The sequence below is a fragment of the Triticum dicoccoides genome, chromosome 2B (genome assembly GCF_002162155.2).
Source record: "Triticum dicoccoides isolate Atlit2015 ecotype Zavitan chromosome 2B, WEW_v2.0, whole genome shotgun sequence".
Lineage (NCBI taxonomy): Eukaryota > Viridiplantae > Streptophyta > Magnoliopsida > Poales > Poaceae > Triticum > Triticum dicoccoides.
The window spans coordinates 115,093,522-115,099,521 of NC_041383.1; positions in this window are offsets into that span (position 1 = coordinate 115,093,522).

Below are 6,000 nucleotides of genomic sequence, written 5' to 3' on the forward strand. Positions count from 1 at the left end.
CATCTCTCTAGTCATCTAAGTGATCACGTGATCCAAATCAACTAAACCATGTCCGATCATCACGTGAGATGGAGTAGTTTCAATGGTGAACATCATTATGTTGATCATATCTACTCTATGATTCACGCTCGACCTTTTGGTCTCCGTGTTCCGAGGCCATATCTGTATATGCTAGGCTTGTCAAGTTTAACCCGAGTATTCCGCGTGTGCAACTGTTTTGCACCCGTTGTATTTGAACGTAGAGCCTATCACACCCGATCATCACGTGGTGTCTCAGCACGAAGAACTTTCGCAACGGTGCATACTCAGGGAGAACACTTCTTGATAATTAGTGAGAGATCATCTTAAAATGCTACCGTCAATCAAAGCAAGATAAGATGCAAAAAGGATAAACATCACATGCAATCAATATAAGTGATATGATATGGCCATCATCATCTTGTGCTTGTGATCTCCATCTTCGAAGCACCGTCGTGATCACCATCGTCACTGGCGCGACACCTTGATCTCCATCGCAGCATCGTTGTCGTTACGCCATCTATTGCTTCTACGACTATCGCTACCACTTAGTGATAAAGTAAAGCAATTACAGGGCGTTTGCATTTCATACAATAAAGCGACAACCATATGGCTCCTGCCAGTTGCCGATAACTTTGGTTACAAAACATGATCATCTCATACAATAAAATATAGCATCACGTCTTGACCATATCACATCACAACATGCCCTGCAAAAACAAGTTAGGCGTCCTCTACTTTGTTGTTGCAAATTTTACGTGGCTGCTACGGGCTTAGCAAGAACCGTTCTTACCTACGCATCAAAACCACAACGATAGTTCGTCAAGTTAGTGCTGTTTTAACCTTCGCAAGGACCGGGCATAGCCACACTCGGTTCAGCTAAAGTGAGAGAGACAGACACCCGCCAGTCACCTTTAAGCACGAGTGCTCGTAACGGTGAAACCAGTCTCGCGTAAGCGTATGCGTAATGTCGGTCCGGGCCGCTTCATCTCACAATACCGCCAAACCAAAGTATGACATGCTGGTAAGCAGTATGACTTGTATCGCCCACAACTCACTTGTGTTCTACTCGTGCACATAACATCAACGCATAAAACCTAGGCTCGGATGCCACTATTGGGTAACGTAGTAATTTCAAAAAAATTCCTACGCACACGCAAGATCATGGTGATGCATAGCAACGAGTGGGGAGAGTATTGTCCACGTACCCTCGTAGATCGTAAGCGGAAGTGTTATGACAACGCGGTTGATGTAGTCGTACGTCTTCACGATCCGACCGATCAAAGTACCAAACGTACGGCACCTCCGAGTTTAGCACACGTTCAGCTCGATGACGATCCCCGGACTCCGATCCAGCAAAGTGTCGGGGATGAGTTCCGTCAGCACGATGGCGTGGTGACGATCTTGATGTTCTACCGTCGCAGGGCTTCGCCTAAGCACCGCTACGATATTATCGAGGTGGACTATGGTGGAGGGGGGCACCGCACATGGCTAAGAGATCCAAGGGATCAATTGTTGTGTATTTGGTGCTAGCCCTGTCCCTCTATTTATATGTTGAGCCCCAGGGTCGAAACTTGGAGCAAAAGCGTCCTCAAAGTCGGTTTTGCCCAAAAGGCAAGAGTCCCACTCGAACTCCAGGTCCAAACGCCACAATCCTTGGCGTCTGGCCCAGACGCCATGGGCCTCGGCGTCTGGCCCAGGGCCAGACGCCAGGGTCTCTGGTGTTTGGCCCCCTGGCCTCCGCAAAACTCCTTTTGCACCGACCTAAAGCCTCATGGGATTGACCCCTTGGCCTAACCATATCATCAAATATATGAATCTTTACGTCTCGACCATTTCGAGACTCCTCGTCATATCCCCGATCTCATCTTGGACTCTGAACTCCTTCGGTACATCAAAACATGTAAACTCATAATATAACTGTCATCGAAACCTTAAGCGTGTGGACCCTACGGGTTCAAGAACAATGTAGACATGACCTAGAACTATTCTCGGTCAATAACCAATAGCGGAACCTGGATGCTCATATTGGCTCCTACATATTCTACGAAGATCTTTATCGGTCAAACAGCATAACAACATACGTTGTTCCCTTTGTCATCGGTATGTTACTTGCCTGAGATTCGATCGTCGGTATCTCAATACCTAGTTCAATCTCGTTACCGGCAAGTCTCTTTACTCGTTCCGTAATACATCATCCCACAACTAACTCATTAGTTGCAATGCTTGCAAGGCTTAAGTGATGTGTATTACCGAGAGGGCCCAGAGATACCTCTCCGACAATCGGAGTGACAAAACATAATCTCGAAATACGCCAACCCAACATGTACCTTTGGAGACACCTGTAGTACTCCTTTATAATCACCCAGTTACGTTGTGACGTTTGGTAGCACCCAAAGTGTTCCTCCGATAAACGGGAGTTGCATAATCTCATAGTTACAGGAACATGTATAAGTCATGAAGAAAGCAATAGCAACATACTAAACGATCACGTGCTAGGCTAATGGAATGGGTCATGTCAATCACATCATTCTCCTAATGATGTGATCCCGTTAATCAAATGACAACTCATGTCTATGGCTAGGAAACTTAACCATCTTTGATTCAACGAGCTAGTCAAGTAGAGGCATACTAGTGACACTATGTTTGTCTATGTATTCACATATGTATTATGTTTCCGGTTAATACAATTCTAGCATGAATAATAAACATTTATCATGATATAAGGAAATAAATAATAACTTTATTATTGCCTCTAGGGCATATTTCCTTCAGTCGTGACTTTATTTAGTGATGAATCCACTATTTCGGAAGAGGTTCCAATTGATTATGAGAATAAAGTTTGTATCTATGATGATTATTGTGATGACATGTATGCTATAAAGAATAATGGTAACCATGAAACTTGTGATCATGATTTTAGTTTTGAATTGGATTATGCCTCACATGATAATTATTTTGTTGAGTTTTCTCCCCCTATTATTCATGAGAAGAAATTTGCTTATGTGGAGAGTAGTAAAATTTATATGGAAGTATATCATGAAAAGAATGCTTTAGGTGCTGGTTTTATTTTTGAATTCATTCATGATGCTACTGAAAATTATTATGAGAGAGTAACATATGCTTGTAGGAATTGCAATAATATCAAGTTTCCTCTCTATGTGTTGAAAATCTTGAAGCTATGCTTGTTTTACCTTCCTATGCTAGTTGATTATTGTTCACATAAGTTGTTTGCTCACAAAATCCCTATGCATAGGAAGTGGGTTAGACTTAAATGTGCTAGTCATATTCTTCATGATGCTCTCTTTTATGTTTCAATTTTTATCTTTTGTGTGAGCATCATTCAAATCATCATGCCTAGCTAGGGGCGTAAAACGATAGCGCTTGTTAGGAGGCAACCCAATTTTATTTTTATCCTTTGCTTTTGTTCCTGTTTAGTAATAAATAATTCATCTAGCCTCTGGTTAGATGTGGTTTTATGTTCTAATTAGTGTTTGTGCCAAGTAGAACCTTTGGGAAGACTTGGGTGAAGTCTATATGATCTTGCTGTAAAAAACAGAAACTTTAGCGCTCACGAGATTAGCTGTCATGTTTTACAGAAGAGTGATTTTAAGTTGATTATTTTTCCATATGATTAATAGAAAAATTCCTCAGGTCCACCAATTGAATTTTTGGAGTTCCATAAGTATACGTTTTATACAGATTTCTACAGACTGTTCTGTTTTTGACAGATTCTGTTTTCTATGTGTTGTTTGCTTATTTTGATGAATCTATGAGTAGTATCGGAGGGTATGAACCATAGAGAAGTTGGAATATAGTAGATATTACATCAATATGAATTTAGAATGACTTCACAATAGTACCTAAGTGGTGGTTTTATTTTCTTGTACTAACGGAGCTCATGAGATTTTCTGTTGAGTTTTGTGTTGTGAAGTTTTCAAGTTTTGGGCAAAGATTCGATGGACTATGGAATAAGGAGTGGCAAGAGCCCAAGCATGGGGATGCCCAGGGCACTCCAAGGTAATATTCAAGTACAACCAAGAGCCTAAGCTTGGGGATGCCCCGGAAGGCATCCCCTCTTTCGTCTTCGTCTATCGGAAACTTTACTTGGAGCTATATTTTTATTCGCCACATGATATGTGTTTTGCTTGGAGCATTGTGTATGATATTAGTCTTTGCTTTTTAGTTTACCACAATCATCCTTACTGTACACACCTATTGGGAGAGAAATACTTGATGTCGGTGTCAAAACCGGCGGATCTCGGGTAGGGGGTCCCGAACTGTGCGTCTACGCGGATGGTAACAGGAGACAAGGGACACGACGTTTTACCCAGGTTCGGGCCCTCTTGATGGAGGTAAAACCCTACGTCCTGCTTGATTAATATTGATGATGTGTGTTACAAGAGTAGATCTACCACGAGATCAAGGAGGCTAAACCCTAGAAGCTATCCTATGGTATGATTGTTGTTTGTCCTATGGACTAAAGCCATCCGGTTTATATAGACACCGAAGAGGGCTAGGGTTACACAGAGTCGGTTACAATGGTAGGAGATCTACATATCCGTATCGGCAAGCTTGCCTTCCACGCCAAGGAAAGTCCCATCCGGACACGGGACGAAGTCTTCAATCTTGTATCTTCATAGTCTTGGAGTCCGGCCGATCATGATAGTTCGGCTATCCGGACACCCCCTAGTCCGGAACTCCCTTAGTAGCCCCTGAACCAGGCTTCAATGACGACGAGTCCGGCGCGCATGTTTTCTTCGGCATTGCAAGGTGGGTTCTCCCTCCGAATAATTTTATAGAAGATTGTGAACACCAGGATAGTGTCCGGCTCTGCAAAAATAAATTCCACGTACCACCGTAGAGAGAATAATATTACACAAGTTCAATCTGCCGACGTATTTTGTGGCATGATGTCACACCATTACCAAGCCTTTACTCGAATTGTTTTTATTGTATCACCTCAGCGCATTTAGCGAGGCGGTTTCCTTGGCACGTCTTGTCGAAGCAGAGATCGTGTTCCCCTTATTCCAGGATTCCCATCAATACGGACGTGGGTAACCCAACCGCGCCTGTTGCCACGCCCCCTCCATCGAAGGCGGGTTCCAAACGGTCACGGGGACGGCTCTTGGTATTCTTCCTCTTTATAATGAGACCAAGGCCCGTTCTTTTCCTTCAATCCTCTATCGAATCCGCCCCTCGCCCCGAGTTCCAACACCCAGGGCTCCACATTCGGGTACCTTCGATCTGTGACATTGTCCGGCCCCGACCTATGAGGACGGTGGATGCCCTCCTCTGTCACAGAAGAGGACGTGCTAAAGCTGAGAGACGCCGGGTACTTAACCTACGAGATTTCGCAAAGGCTGCCTGCCCAAGGGCAGGTTATTCCGACCCCCGAGTTTGGTGAGGGTGTCGTGTTCGTGTCTCACCTTCGTCGGGGTTTAGGCTTCCCGACGGATCCCTTCGTGAGGGGGCTCATGTTTTACTATGGGATGGAATTTCATGACTTGGCTCCGGAGTCCATCCTCCACATCTCATCATTCATTGTTGTCTGCGAAGCCTTCCTCCGCACTACCCCTCACTTCGGCTTGTGGCTCAAAACCTTCAACGTGGAGCCGAAGATGATTGAGGGGCGTCAGGCAGAGTGCGGCGGGGCGGTTATAAGCAAGAGGGCCGATGCTCCATGGCCCGAGGGCTCTTTTCAGGAGGAGCTCGGCTTGTGGCAACAGGAGTGGTTCTATATCACCGCTCCCAGGGGCAGCAGGCAGAGGCCGCCGCCCATCTTCCGCTCGGGCCCTCCACAATAGTTGACGTCATGGGTCAACAAGGGGCGTGACTGGGGGCCGTCCAAAGACGTACCCCTGTTGCAGGACCGGATTCGAGGCCTCCACGAAAGGGAGATCAATCTATTCGCAGTGGTACAGGTTATGCTGATCCGGCGCCTACTGCCCTGCAAACATCGCCCCCTCCGCCTGTGGGAAT